Below are 15,857 nucleotides of genomic sequence, written 5' to 3' on the forward strand. Positions count from 1 at the left end.
ACCTTGTTATCCAAGATGTAATGGAGAGGCTGGAGGGAACTGCCTGAAAATGTAGAGCTGTGTTCCAGTAGCCATGTTTCTTGATGATGATTGTATAATGATACAGCTTTCACAATGTGACTGTGTGATTGTGAAAACCTTGTGTCTGATGCTCCTTTTATCTGCCTTGTCAACAGATGAGAGGAACATCTCATCTATAAGTAATAGGGGGAACAAATGTTAAAATAGATTTAGTTTGAAATGCTAGTGATCAATGAAAGGGATCAGTAAGGGGTATGGCCTGTAAATTTTTTTTTTCTGTTTGTTATATTTTTCTGTTGTCTTTTTATTTCTTTTTCTGAATTGATGCTAATGTTCTGGGAAATGATCGTGATGATGAATATGCAACTATGTGATGATATTGTAAATTGCTGAGTGTATGTGTTGGGAATGTTTGTTTCTTGTAATTTTTTTTAATTAATAAAATAAAAAAAAAACAAAACATTCTCCTGGTGAAAAAAGTGAGTGTAGGGTTTCTACTTGGAATGAAAGGAAAGTCCTAGTATTGAATGGTGGTGAAGGTACTGCAACACTGTGACTGTGATTAATCCCAATAAATGGGAGGGGTTGGGATGGGAAGATTTATGTTGTATATGTTTCTACAATTAAAAAGAAAGAAAGAGAAACTAAAGAGATAATGCCGACTAAATGCAATACATAATACTGCATGTGATCTAAGAATAGAGGAGAAAAGGTTCAAAAGGATATTATCGAAACATAAAAAATCAGAATATAGATTGTAAGCTTTATATCAATGTTAAACTTCTTAAACTTAACTACATTCAAGGTGATTACATAGTGAATATTCTTCACTAAAAGAAATATACATAGATGTATTACATGTTCAAGGAATGCAATGTGTGCCACTGTTTTTAAATGTTCAGAATATTGATAGATAGATGGAGAGAGAGAGAGAGAGAGAGAGAGACAGAGAGAGAGAGAGAGAGAGAGGTAGATAGGTAGATAGAGGCAGATAGAAAGAATGATACAGCAAAAGTGACAAAATGTTAAAATCAGTGAATATGGGTATATGGGGTGTTGGGATTATGTTGAAGTTCTTTATAAGGGGTTTGTATTACTTTTGTAATGGTCTTGTGAGTACGAAATTATTTCAAAATAAAGTTTTTAAAAATTAAAAAAAAAAAAGTATCAGTGGCAGAGAGAGTTCAAATAGAGCCAAGAGCCTCCTCTCAGGGGAGCTCTTACACAAACTTCAGGTAGACCTTGCTACCTATCATAACCTGCCAACCCCCAACCAGGACCATTCCAGCCAATCCTAAAGAACACCTAGGGCAATATATAAGATTCCACAAGGGTTCCAGGCACTAGAGTAACTTTCCAGAATCCTACAACCTCCAGATGGGTCCCTGGTCCAGAGAAGTCCTGAAACCTTGCCCAGCCTCTCCAGAATATCAGACAGTTCCATCTCCCTACCCCATATTAGTGACAGACCCTTCCAATATCAAAAGTTTAGAACTGTTATAACCCAAACAACCCCAAAGAGAGGTATGGAAAGATCAAAGGTGATGGTGGAATTATACATAGAACATAAGACTTAACAAATGAATACGAATGCTGAATCCTTAAATCGATATCTCTTTCAGTCTCCAGTATTTTAGAGCAGCTATAAGTAAAAACCTAAAATTGTGAAATTGTAACCCATGTCAAAGTCTGAAATATGTTCTGCAACTAATTGTGGTGCTGTGCTTTGAAATGTATAGCTTTTGTGTGTATATGTTATTGTTCACAGAGAAAGAAAGGGAAAAAAGTCAATTGTGATGATAAGAAAGTATTTAAGCCCTCTAGTCTCCTACATGCTGGAACAGCTATAAGGAAAAATCTGAGAGAATCATGTGGTAGCCCATGACAAACTCTGGGATCTGTCCTGTAACCACTTGTTGAAGAGTGCTTTGAAAGCCATTGCTTTTTAATTTCTTTGCTTTGTATATATGTTATATTAAACAATAAAAAAGTTTAAAAAGTTAACATGTTTATTGTAGAGAATTTGGAAAGCAGACTATGTAAAGAGTAAAATAAATAACACCCATAAATTCCATCAATCAAAAATAGCCACTGTTCATTCTTCTTTCATTTTTTCTTTTTCTGTGTAATTGAGATACATATATGTGTAATTGAGCACACATTTTTTTTAATTAAGGTGCAATTGTATATATATTTTTAAAAAGCCTTCTGTTTCTGGTATATTGCATGCTGGCAGCTAGCAAACTACAATATCGCTCATAGTCATATTTGCTCCCTTTGGGGTCTCTGCCAAGCGCTGTGCTTAGGGCTTTACAGTTGTGAGCCGGTTGAATTCTCACCACATCCCATTTTCTCCCTTATATTCAAGGAAACCGTAGCTCAGAGAGGCTGAACAGCTCATCCATTCAAAGTCACAGAACCACCGTGGGCAGGGTTGGGACCCAGCTTTCTGTTTCCCAAGCCAGATGTGTCCCAGCACCCCACCCCACCCTCCTCTGAAGAGTTGGAGGGAATATGGAAGAGGCTTGGAGGATGTGCAGGAACATGGAAGGCAAGCGTGAGGCAGGATTCCTGGGAAACACCAAGACGAGCAGGACAGCGATGCAAGAGAGGAGTGAGGGACCTGCCAGGGTGCCGAGCTCAGCAGGGGCTCAGGGGGCTGAGCAGGGCCCTGGAGGCAAGGGAGCAAGCCCTGGGGGCTGCTGGGTCCTGAGCTGGCCCCGGAGGGAGCTTGGCCAGGCAGGGCTGTTGCTAAAGATGCTAATAGGCACTTCACTTCCTCGCCAAGCTGCCCAGAGCCACGTCTCTTTACCCTCAGGCCACAGCAGATGCTGAGCTCAGCCACAACCTGTCCCTCTCAGGGGTTATAGCCTCAGACCCAGGAGAGAGAAGCTAGAGTCACCTAAGCTGTGGCTGATTAAGGCGGGGGCCTCAGGCCCTGAAGGTCACCATGGGAGGGACATTTCTAGTTGGGGGCAGGGAGCCCATCTCCACCTCCACGTCCCAGCACAGCAGAGTCAGGTCAGGTATGTCCTATGCGACCTGTCCACCCCAGCGTGGAGAGGATGGAAAAGCTCTCTCCACCCCCAGAACTCATGGGCTGCCCAGGCATCCAGAGAACTTTCTACAGACAAACTGGGCCACACTCACCTATGCTGACACCTTGCATGGCCCCTCACCAGCTGAAATGAAGTTCAAACTCCACAGCACACCTTTCCCCCTGGTGGCATGTAGACCTGTGCTGTCCACTACGGTAGCCACCGGCCACATGTGGCGACTGACCCCTTGAAATGCGACTGGTCCACATTAAGGTGAAAGTATAAAATACACAATGGATTTTAAAGACTAAGTACAAAAGAAAAACAAACAAACAAACAAAAACAAAAGAAAAAAGAATGAAAAATATCTTGGTGATTTTTTAACTGATTGAGTGTTGTGATGATAATATTTGGAATATATTGGGTTAAATAAGATATATTATTAAGTTATTTCACCTGCTCCTTTTTACATTTATAACGTGGCTACCAGAAACTTTAAAATTATATATATGGGTTTGCATTATATTGGACAACACTTTTTCACACCCTGTGCTTTTCTCCTTGTTGCCCTCCCCTGCCAAAACTGACTCATTTGTCTGTTTATTCATTCATTCATTCATTCATTCAGTAAATCTTCATTAGTCATTTACTATGTGCTAGAGACATGCTGAACTCTAGAGACGAGAAGGGAATTATACAGGCTAGCCCCTGAGCCCACATGGAGCTTAGCAGCTGTGCTTCAGAGATACCAAACAGCTTGTGTCTACACACACACACACACACACACACACACACACACACACACACACACACCATAATGTTACTTGCCTCTGCTCATATTAGTTCTCCCTAGAATGACTTCCTAAGCCTGTCTGACTGGTGAACTCCTATTAATATTTCAAAACCCAAACCTTCAAACACTTTAGAAGTTCACGTCAAATGTTTCATGAAAAAAAAAAAATCCCACCTTGTGAAGTTTGTTTAACCTGTACCTGTTACTGGGTTTGTTCATTCTCACCCCTAAACTCCTACTAATTATGTGATGAATACGATTTTATTGGGCCAGTTTAAATATCACTCCTAATAAGTTTCCCCCTTTCCCTGCCCATATGAAATTTCTTGCATTTACCCTTACCCTCTTTAGCCTTCTTCATAGCTGAAATGATCTTGTTGGTGACCCATCTGCCCCCTCCCTAGCCCCAAGCCCATGAGAGCAGGCTGCTTTGTCTTTTTTGTACACACCTGACATCCCAGCGCCCGGTAGGGTACTTGGCACCTAATAAGCAATTAGAAAATATTTTCGATGATGATGTATTAGTGCAGGGCGTTTGTTAAGACTTAGGCTCTGGGGCTGAACTGCCAGCACTCAAATCCTGGCTTTTTCCTTTCTGGCCACGTGGCAGTTACTTAACCTTCCAAACCAGCTCAATCAGGCTCCTCGGGCTGCCCGTAACGAAGCACCCCAAACTTGGTGGCTTCACATAGCAGAGATTCACTCTCATGGTTCTAGAGGCCAGAAGTCTGAAAGCAAGGTATCAGCAGGTTCTGCTCCTCCAAAGGCTCCAGGGGAGAATCTTTCCTTGCCTCTTCGCTCCTGGTACATGCTGGCCGTCCTTGGCAGTCACTGGTTTGTGGATGTCTTACTCCAATCTCGATGTCCACCTCCACATGCCTTCCCCTGTGCCTCTGAGTCCAAACTTCCCTCTTCTTCTAAGGACACCAGTCAGACTGGATTTAGGGCCTGCCCTAATGCAGCACGTCTCCATCTTAATGTGATTACATCTGCAAAGACCCTATTTCCAAACAAGGTTACATTCAGATTCCAGGCAGATGCAAATTTTGGGAGAACACTATTCAATCCGATACACCAGCCATTTTCTCATTTAGAAAGGGGGGTGGGAGGGATGTATAATGGGCTCAGCTCCTTCGGTTGCTGTGAGGATTAAATAATATCATACATATAAATTGCTTGGAGCAATGTCAGTGGCAAATCACTCGAGCAGCTATTTTTATCATTGTCATTATGATTACACTTCTGCTTCCCCGCCTCCCGCAGACCGTTGGCTGCTTGAGTGCCCAATCTGCATCCTGGTCATTTTTGCTGCCCCAGAATGTCATAGAATCTGGTCTCTCCCTGTGTTTCGGTTGCAGGAAATGGCACCCGGACCCATGCAGCTTCAGAGGCCAGAAGCCTCAAGTCTGCCCCGACACCAGTCGACCTGCCACTAAACTGCCAACTTCTCCGCCACGCCTTCAAATTCATCTTCATTTCTCACAAACTCATTTGCTTATCTCCCTCATCACCACCCCCTCCAGGTCCCAGCTTCCACGCCTGGCTGCTGCCATAGCTTTCCAATAAGCCCAGCCTTTCTGTGCTCTGGGCCACGGAAATCCTTTCTCCTCAAAGCAGCCACAGTGATCTTTAAAAAACTCAGGTCTACTTAAAACTAGAGCTTAAGGCGGTGGAGGGCCCCAGAGGGTCTGGGTCCTACAGACCCTCCAGCCTCCCCCTGCCTGAGCTCCCCCAGGGTACATTCTCTTGGAGCCTGGCTGGCCCTCTCATCTCTCCCACCTTCCTCTGCCACAGGGCCTTTGCATATGCTGGAGCACTCTTTCCTCATCTACTGATGCTTCTGACACTTTAACCCAAGTGTCACTTTAAATTCCTGCGCTATGCACTCTCATAGCTCCATGACCCTCTCCCACCACTCACATATGTTGAACAGCTGTCTCCCATGCCAGACTCCATTATCTGTTTTTTGTTTTTTTTTTCATGGGCAGGCACGGGAATCAAACCCGGGTCTCTGGCATGGCAGGAGACAACTCTGCCACTGAGCCACCGTGGCCCGCCCTTTTTTTTTTTTCATATCTTTTTCTATCCACCTTCTGAGTCTCCAGTGTCTAGCACACTGCTTGGCATGTGGCAGGTATGAATAAATATCTGTTGAATGAAATAAATGAGTGACTAATTTAACAAACTAACACAGTAGGTGCTCAATAATTGCTAGCAGAACTGCAGCACTGAGCAAGGATCAAGCACAGACCATCTGACATCACATATGGCTTTCACAGTGATGCAAATGCAACAATCAAAAAACCAGACAGGCCATGAGTGCTGTACCAGCTCAGAGCAGGACAGCGGGCTGAGCAAGGGGCCCGGGGAGTGGGCAGGCTTCCTGGAGAGGGTGGCATTTGAGTGGCGTCTTATGGATGTTAAACTCTTGGAGTCAGAGTGGCCTGGGTCTGAGACCCAGTAATATAATGATAGCTAATATTTACTTAGTTTATTTTAAGTACCAAGTCCCATGCTACGTATTTTATGTTTATATGGTTTGTCTCATCTACTCTAAGTGGAAAGTGTACTATCATTTAAAATTTTTAAATGAGTAAACTGAGGCCTAGAGAGATTAAATAACTTATTCAAGGTCACCAGTTGAGGTGATGTGAACCCAGAGAATGTGACTTCAGCATCTGCTTCCCATTTTAAATGCTCAATGATAAGAATAACACTTAATGAGCACTTACTATGTGCCAACCACTTTCTAAAACATTTACAAATATTAATTCATTCATCCCATAACAGCACTATAAAGTGGGTATCATTTTCTGTATTTTACGATGAAGAAATTGAGGTCCAGAGAGGTCAAGTAATTTGCCTGAGGTCACACAGCCAACAAGTGGTGGAACAGAATAGAACCCAGGCAGAATACTTCAGAGTCCATGCTTTTAACCACTCCACCCCGCGGCTTCTGCTTAGTGTATGAGAATTATTATTATTAATTATTATTATATTACTGGGACTTTGTAAGGTGGAAAAGGGAGGAGTGTCAGTGTAGCTGAGAAAGAGGGGGAGTAGAGGGAGCTGGGGGCTGGTGTGACCAGAGAGTAGGTGCAGGAAGGAAAGCATATGATTTGGTTAGGGATAGGACAGTGAGAGCCCCAGCATGGTGGAGCTGAGTGTCCAGGGAGGACCAAAGTGGAGGCAAAACATGAAGGATGTGTAGGAATTAAGCTGTGGTGGGATTTTCTCCACAGGGGGAAGCTAGCCCACTCTGCTCATGTGAAAACCCCATGGACTGCACTAGGTGGAGATGTTCAAAAGCAAGGTCTTTTGGAGCCAGATTGGACCTGGGGTTGAATTTCAGCTTTGCTGGGTGGCCTTTGGCAAGTTGCGTAACCTCTCTGTTTCTGTTTCCTTATCTGTAAAGGGAGGTCATGATAGAACCTCCTTCATGAGTTTACTGTTTGGGTGAAATGAGATAATGAATATGAGGCCCTTGGCAGAGGGTTTGGCACAGAGCAGGCCTTGACAATATTTCACTTCCTTCCCCTGCCCTAACTCTGGGAACAACTTCTCCCTATACTCCCAGCAGCACCAGATTCAAGGCTAAAATCACCAGCTAGTCTAAAATCACCAAGATCCCCAGAGGCCTCCGTCCAGTAAAGTTGAGGGAGGAAGAAAGAGAGGGGAATGTCAAGCTACCCAGTTTCAAAATATGTCCAAGACCAAAAAAAAAAAGAGAGAGAGAATTATAATTTATTTCCTTCTCCTTCCTGCTGTGTCAACTTGGGGTTATATAACTGAGCTTCTCTGTGAGGTATCCCTCGGGGGCCTCCAGGAGGCAGGGCTGGCAGTGACATAAATAAATATTTCTGTGCTCTCTGCCCCCGGGCTCAGGTTCTGAGCAAACACCACAGCCTGAAAGGGAGGTTGTGACAAGAAGGAAGCTGGGTGAGGACTGAGCTCTGTGCTGGGAGTCAAGGGCCCCGTGTTCCAGGCTCAGCCCGCCTCCAAGGACACGGAGATGTCATAAGCCAGCACTTGGGTGATGGGTTTTCATGGAAAAATGACCTGGGAAGGGAGATTGCAGTATAGGCTGGGCTCATAGAGCCCTCAGAGTCCCTCTATGGACTGAATTTGGCCCAGGCCCCCTCATCCTGTCACTCAGGGTCCCCCACAACATGGTCCCCACCCCCTCCTTGCACCCACATACTGCACACCTTCACCCTTTGCAACGAGGAGTTTTCCCCAGCAGGGTTGTTCCCCTCTCCGTGGAATGGCTTCCCTTCCTTTTCTCCTCGTGAGGCGGCAGCAGGGTGGAGCAGACAGTAAGACCTGGGCTAGGATCTGGCTTAGCTGAGTCACCTGAGGCATGTGACTTAGCCTCTCTGAGCCTGTTGCTTGAACTGTGACCTGGGTTTGTGATTCTTGTCTCAGTCCTTGTTGTGACAATCAAATGAGCTCATCGCTGTGCACATCAAGCACCAATTACTTCCCCTGGCATGTGTGAGGGTCTCGCACACAGAGCTCACTTAGCGATGCATGTCAACCCCTGGCAGAGGACCTGGCACATAGTAGGTGCTTATAAATGCTGGTTTGCCTCTCCTGCCAGACCAAATGCCTCCCCACCCATCTCAATAGCTCAGTCTCTTCTGAGAATCTTCACAGCACCTCATAGGTGCACTTATCACCCGAGAGTGCTGTTATTTATTTCTTTTCTGAGAATCTTCACAGCACCTCATAGGTGCACTTATCACCCGAGAGTGCTGTTATTTATTTCTTTTCTGAGAATCTTCACAGCACCTCATAGGTGCACTTATCACCTGAGAGTGCTGTTATTTATGGACAAGTCTGTCTTCCTTTCTATTCTAGGAGCTCCCTTGGAGACAAAATTGCTTTAGTCATAGCCTGTGCTGCCAGCACCCAGCACAGGGCCTGTCATCGAGAAGGTACTCGAATGAAGCAATGAAGGCATACTTGCACAGACGCTGCATAGAAGGGAAGGGCTTAAGCAGATACCTGAAGATGGGTCCATTTTGAACATGCACTTGCGTCTCCTGGCTCCAACTCCTCTACTGCTGGCAACGGCCCTCAGAGCCCCTCTCAGCTCCATGCACACTTGAGGAGTGTGTCATACCCTCCTGGGCTCCTACGTCACTTGGAACTGGACCTAGACTATCTTTTTCTAGAAAAAAACTGGGATATTTCTCCCAGCAAAGGTTTCTGGGGCTGCAAGGAGTATACGAAGGAGTTTGGAAGCCATGGAATGAATGTGAATGTACAAATACTGGAACTTCTAGAATGGTCTAGGGGTTTATGAATCACAGTGCCTAGCCATGTCTAATAAATGTTTAGTGGATTGGGGCAGTATGACTCTTATCCTGTCTCGGGGCTGGGATATGCTGCTGTAGAGGAACAGAAGCCACAGGCCTTCTTCCCTGGGGAGCCACTCACTGGGAAAGGGATTAGAATTTTGGAGCCTCCATGAGTTTAGCTTTCTGTGCAGTGTCTCTGCATTGTTCTAACGCCTTCAATTGCTATGCACAGGTTACAGAATAAAGCCCTAATTGTCTCAGCAATCACGGTCTTTCATGAACTCTTCTCAGTCTTATCCATCAGCACTGTCCCCACCCCCTCACCTGGCAGAATGAGGGACGGCCCAGCTCTTAAACTCTCCAGTGCTTCTCAGTTGTGGCAAATTGTATTTCCTACCACACAATATCTCCCATTCCAATTCCCTTCTGCAGTATGACGCTACCATGCCCCCATCAAGAGGTGGGGTCTACTGCTCCACCCTGTTGAATCTGGGTGGGCTGTATGACTGCTTGGACCAAGAGAATGTGGCGGAAGTGACACTGCCAGTTCCAGGCATAGTCCTTAAGTGGCAGTTTCTGCTTCCTGCCTCTCCGAATGCTTGCTCTTGGGAACCTCCCTCTCAGAACCCAGCTGCCTATGAGAAGTCCAGGGCACACAGAGAAGACACAGATAGGCTTGACTTGGCAGCGCCAGTTGTGCTCCCAACCAACAGTCGGTGTCATCAGCCAGCCATGTGAGGGCACCATCTTGGACACGGGCCCAGCTGAGTCTTCAGCCCCAGACAACACCTGTCTGCAGACGCACAAGAGACCCTGAGTGAGGACTGCCCAGTGGAGCCCAGTCAATTTAGAGAACCGTGAGAGAAAATACTAAACTGGTTCAAAGCTGCAAAGTTTTGGAGTGGTTTGCTACAGAGCAACAGAAAACCTGTACATCAGCCTTCATTTCCACGCTCTCTTCCCAACTCTACACCAACTTAAACCCCACCTCTATCAAGAGACTCAACTGTCCCCTCCTCCCTCAGACAGGCACCTCTTCCATGTCTGGCCTCTTTCATTAATTATTTGTACCATTCATTTTATAATCAACAGCTTTGGACGGGCATCCTTAGACCTACTTTTCCTTTAAGACATATATAAACTTATTCTAAAAAGAAACTTTCTATCATTTCTGAAAACAGGAAAACCAGTAGCACTTGCCATAAATGGAAGGTATCAGCAAAATAAACTAATGAAGCAAATCCATACCATTAAATTCTAGCTAGACTGCTACTTCCCTAAGTGTCTGATCCCAAAGCTCTCCCGACCTTTGTTGAAAGGGAGATTAGCAAGTGTTGATATGACACTGGCAGCCAGACTCTGACTGTTACAGCATATCAGCTTCCAGATTCCTGGATCACAGCCATTTAGTGAGTCATTGAATTTAACAGTTCTAGGGCAGCCTCGAGATTTCTCCCACTTTACCGATTGTGGTAGAGGTTATGGCGCCCCAATATGGCCAGCTCCACAGTGTTTTGTTTTTCCAATGTTTTAAAAGTCTTGGGTGTCTAGAGTTCAAACAGAGTCTAGAGGCTACTCTGGAGGTCACTCTTATGCATGCTTCCATTAAACATTGCTACCTATCATAGCCTGCCAACCCCCAACCAAAATCATTCCTGCCAATCCTAAGGAACACCTAGGACAAAAGATTCTACAAAGATTTCCATGCACTAGGGTAACTTTCTACAAACCTACAACCTCCAGATGGGTCCCTGGACCAGATAAATCCTGAAATGTTAAGGGGCCAGCCTCTCCAGAACATCAACTAGTTCCATCCCCCTAAACCATATTATCGACAGCCCCTTCCAACATGAAAAAGTTAGAATGGGCATAGCCCAAATACCCCTAAAGAGTGGGAGAAAGATCAAAGGTGATGGTGGAGTTACACAGAGAAGGTAGGGTTTAACAAATGAATGTAAGTACTGAATCATTATATTGATATTTCTTTTAGCCTCCAGTGCCTTAGAGTAACAAGAAATAAAAACCTAAAATTGTGGAATTGTAACCCATCCCAACCTCTGAAATCTGTTCTACAACTAATTGTTGCGATGCACTTTGAAATGTATTGCTTTTATGTATATACGTTATTTAAAGAGAAGGAGTGTAGCAGAGAAGATTAGGATTTAACAAATGAGCCTGACTGCTGAGTCACTGTATTGGTATTTCAGTTAGTCACCAGTGTCCTGGAGCAACTAGAAGAGAAAACTAAAAATCATGGAACTGGAACCCATACCAAACTTTACAACCTGTTCTATAACCGTTTAAAATGTACTTGGAAATTTATTGCTTTCTTGTATATATGCTATATTTCACAATGGAAAAAAAAACACTAAAAAAGAAAAGTCTTCAGTGTATAAAATCCACTCCTACCCCAAATGCTGAGTGCTGGTTCTGTTTCTTGCACTGAATCTTCCCATTTACACTGAGATTTCCCATAGCTCTCGCAGTATCTCCTGGATTTGTTTCTTTTATTATTTAAATATTTCCTCCAAGAGTATTTTCAATGTGGGTCTTTGTGTTTGCCTTCTGAGGCTTTATTTGCCAGACAATATTTTTATGATGGCGTCATGTTTGAATGACAATTTGGCTTGCCTTAAAATTCTAAATCGAAAGTTCTTTCCTTTCCATTTGTAATAGCATTATGTTTTGACTTTCTGTATGGAGCGTGTTATTGAGAAGTATAATGTCAATCTGATTCTTGTTCTTCAGAACATGATCTGTTATTTCTCTCTGCTCTTTGTCTTCCTTATTCTTAATTTCACTATGATATTTGTACGTGGATTTTTCCTTATTTCTATTGTTGGTTACTCTATGAGTCCTTTGTATCCAATTTCATTCATTTTTTTTAAAATCCTGGAATATTTAATCTTCCTTATTTCTTCAATTAATTCCTCTTCTCTATTTTTATTTTTCTTCCTTTTGAGATTCCTACTCCTACCCTCCATATTTCTAGCTTTTCTTTTCACTTTGTTATTTCTTTACCTTTTCCTGCAGCCTTCTGGGATAGCTCTCTATCTGAACTTCCTTTCCACTAGTTCATTCAATTGCATCCATTTAATACTTATCCCATCTATTGGCTCCTTTATTTTAAACATATTTTTTTCATGGTTAACATTTCTACTTGCTTCTCTCCTCCGACTCCTTCTTTTCTGGTACTACTTTATGAATTTCTTCCCTTATCCCCTTAAGCGTAATTTTCCTGCTTTACTTTAAAATCTTGACCCATCTGCTCCAATAATTCTGCTTCAGTGGTAGATGTGGCTTGGTTTGTTGTCTTTCTGCTATGGTAAATGCACTTCTCAGGTGTCTAATTATTTGGGGTGGGAAGTTCAGGTTCCCCTGGAGCTACCAACTATCTGTCTGATAATGTGCCCTGAGGAAGGGCCAAAGGCATAAGGAAAGGAGAGAGGAGGCACCCCAGGGCGGAGAGCTGCACAACCACCCTTGGCCCCACTCTTCTGGCTGGCACTTCACCAGGCTGTGCCTGTCAGGGTTCACCTTTAAATCCTCAGGGAGAACAGCCTTGGCTGGCGGTGGACTCCCGAGCTAGGACACAACCAGCAGGAGTGGGGGTGGATGGAGAAGGGAATGCCTGTTTGATCAGGTTCTCATTCCAGCAGGGCTGACCCTGGAGCTGCAGCTGCCAATTTCTGGCCTAAAGGGGCAGGCAGTGATTGTCCCAAGACAGGAAGCCACGACCCAAAGCAGATATGTTTCCCTTAAGGGGAGGACAAGTGGAAAGATTAAGAGTCAAGGTACTGCTCATCCTGGTGGACCCTAGAGATAAGGTGCCTCAGGACAACAACGAGAAGCTGCTGGAGCACAAGGAGATCCACAGCTGTCTCAAGGAGTTAAGGGAACCATGAAAAGAATTTACCAAGTAGTATGAAAAGTCTAAAAATGATCTGAAGGCCCTACAAAGTGTTGGTCAGAATGTGGGTGAAGTACTTATGCAATTAACTGAAGAAAAATTCATTGTTAAAGCTACACATGGAGCAAGATAGGTTGTGGGTTGTTACCGACGGCTTGAGAAAAGTAAGCTGAAGCCAGGAACAAGAGCTGCTTTGGGTATGACGGCAGTAAGTATCGTGAGATATTTGCCAAGAGAGGTGGAGCCATTGGTTTATAGCATGTCTCATGAGGACCCTGGGAATGTTTCTCATTCTGAGTTTGGAGGGCTATCAGAACAGATTCAGGAATGCAGAGAGGTAATAGAACTACCTTTTTTTTTAATGTGAAAAGCCAACATAAAACACTTTTATTGCAATAATAACTCAAAACCCATAGGTGGTGCAGGAGATGGGAGGGTGGGATAAGGGTCAGCAACAGTTTCTTTTACCAAATCACTACACAGGTCAGCAAAAGGGTGGGGGCGGGGGTGGGGGGAGAAAAGCCAGGGAACTCTGAGATCAGCAGTGGTGACCGAGCATCAAAAATCAGGAGATGCTGAAGTTGCAATGACCAACATCATTTTCTTAAGCGAACCCTCAAAGATTTGTCAGATGGCTGGGCTTTCATTGGGTGTTAAGTATCTACAAACAGTACCCTTCAATTTATAATCACGATTAAAGTTCTTAAAATTTAGGAAGCGGTAGAGCTTTGACAGGTATGAGAAGAGTACCAAAATCCTGAAAATCTCTTATAAAAACCACAGGATGGGGGGTGGCGGGGAGGGGAGCCAGGCCACAAAAAAGGCTTCAGAGGCCCCTGCTGACCTGGGGACAGATACCTGCAGGGTCCAACACTGCAGTGAAAATGATCTGTTTTCAAAAGACAGAGGGTTTGGGGGGAGGATAGGGTGGGGCTGGTGAGGCAAAGGCTCTTCCTTTTCCATTTCAGTTTTAGGAGGGGCTTTTAATTCAACCCAAGGACATCTCTCAGCCTGGAGAATGTTTCAGGCCTCAGATCTGCGACGGTTTTGCAGCACAGCGGCAAGAATGCTCAATATATAATAGATAAAAATTTCATCCCAAAAATAATAAAGTTCTTGCATTCCTTCCCCCAAACACCAATTTCTGTTCGAAAGTTAACCCATTGTTTGTGCTGTTAATGCCTGAACATGTATTCAATGGAGAACCTCGCTCCAAAAGACTGACATGGAGTCATCACCCCAAAACCAAAACCAAAAATGAATAATTCAAGGTTTATGGCATATTGTCTAAGTCAACACATATACGAGGAGAAAGGGGAAGAGGAAATGAAGATGTTGGAAGCAAAGCTGAGCAATAGGACACATTCAGTCTGGGTATATGTTCATACAAGAGAGTGTGGTGGGACATCAGGGAACGCTCCGTAGGGATTCACGTGCGCGTGTCTGGAGGTGCCAGATTCCTCTATGGCAGATCCAAGTACAGGGAGCAGAGGGAGGAGGAGGCCGTTCCGTCACTGCAGTTTTAGAAGCTCCACATCAATGATGAAAGTGGACTTCGGTGGGACGATGCCTGGGCACCTAGTAGCACCACAGGCATAGTCTGGGAAGAGGGTCAGTTTGGCTCTCTGAGGGTCGGCCATCTGGGCAACCCCTTCTTCCCGGCCTCGGATCACCTCCTGCTTGCCTAACCTAAACTTAAAGCGCTTGTTTCTGTTCCAGGAAGAATCAATATTTTCCTGTCTTCGAGCATCCTCGTGAAGCGCACCACACACATGCACCCGTGCTTCGGGAAGGTGCGCTGGTCTCCGGGGGAGATTGTCCCCATGCACTCCCGTGGCGGCCGACGCTGGGCAGGCTGTGCAACAGGCCGCCTGGACCAAAAGCAGACCTGGCGGCTGCTCTGCGGCTCTGCCTCGTCCCTTGGCAACTAGGACTCCCTCTTGGAAACCCAGAATTATTCCAGCATCTAGGAATAATACCTCCAAAAGACTGTTTGTTATATGGACCACCAGGTACATACCAAGAACTCTGGCACGAGCTCCTGCTAGCTAGCTAGACTGCAATTTTTTAAAGGTTGTACCTAGTTCTATTGTAGACAAGGACATTGGCGAAAGTGCTTGTTTGATCAGAGAAATGTTTAATTATGCCAGGACCATCAGCTGTGCATCATTTTTATGGATGGAATAGGTGCTATTGGTGGTCGTTTTGGTTTTCAGAGGGTACTTCAGCTGACAGAGAGATTCAGAGAACTTTAATGGGGTTATTGAATCAAATGGATGGATTTGATACTCTGCATCGAATTGAAGTGATCATGGATACAAGCAGCCCAGATACTCTGGGTCCTGCTTTACTGCGTCCAGGAAGATTAGATAGAAAAACATATTGATTTACCAAATGAACAAGCATGATTTAGATACATTGAAAAATCCATGCAGGTCCCATTACAAAGCACAGTGAAGTAGATTACAACGCAACTGTGAAGCTTTCAGATGGCTTTAATGGAGCAGACCTGAGAAATGTTTGTACCGTAGCAGGTATGTTTGCAATTTGTGCTGATCATAATTTTATAGTACAGGAAGACTTCATGAAAGCAGTCAACAAAGTGGCTGATTCTAAAAATTAGAGTCTAAATTAGACTGCAAATCTGTGTAATTTTACTGTAAAGTTTTTGATGGCTGTATGACAGACATTGGCTTAATGTAAAAATAAAGTTAAGGAACATTATGTGTGTATTGGCAATGATCTCATTCAAAGTATATGAATAGAAATACGTATGAATAACATTGTAAAAA

The 15,857-nt window shown here is 44.3% G+C and overlaps 1 protein-coding gene and 2 pseudogenes across 2 annotated transcripts in view; 1 reads left to right on the forward strand and 2 right to left on the reverse strand.

The window, feature by feature from the left end:
• Positions 1-15,857, reverse strand: part of NCMAP (non-compact myelin associated protein) — a 59,723-nt gene that overhangs the window by 31,939 nt on the left and 11,927 nt on the right. The gene's annotated exons all lie outside the window — the stretch shown is intronic.
• LOC143664134 (26S proteasome regulatory subunit 10B-like) lies at positions 13,265-15,717 on the forward strand (annotated as a pseudogene).
• Positions 14,577-14,890, reverse strand: LOC143655013 (peptidyl-prolyl cis-trans isomerase FKBP1A-like; annotated as a pseudogene).

The sequence above is a fragment of the Tamandua tetradactyla genome, chromosome 2, assembly GCF_023851605.1.
Source record: "Tamandua tetradactyla isolate mTamTet1 chromosome 2, mTamTet1.pri, whole genome shotgun sequence".
Taxonomy (NCBI): domain Eukaryota; kingdom Metazoa; phylum Chordata; class Mammalia; order Pilosa; family Myrmecophagidae; genus Tamandua; species Tamandua tetradactyla.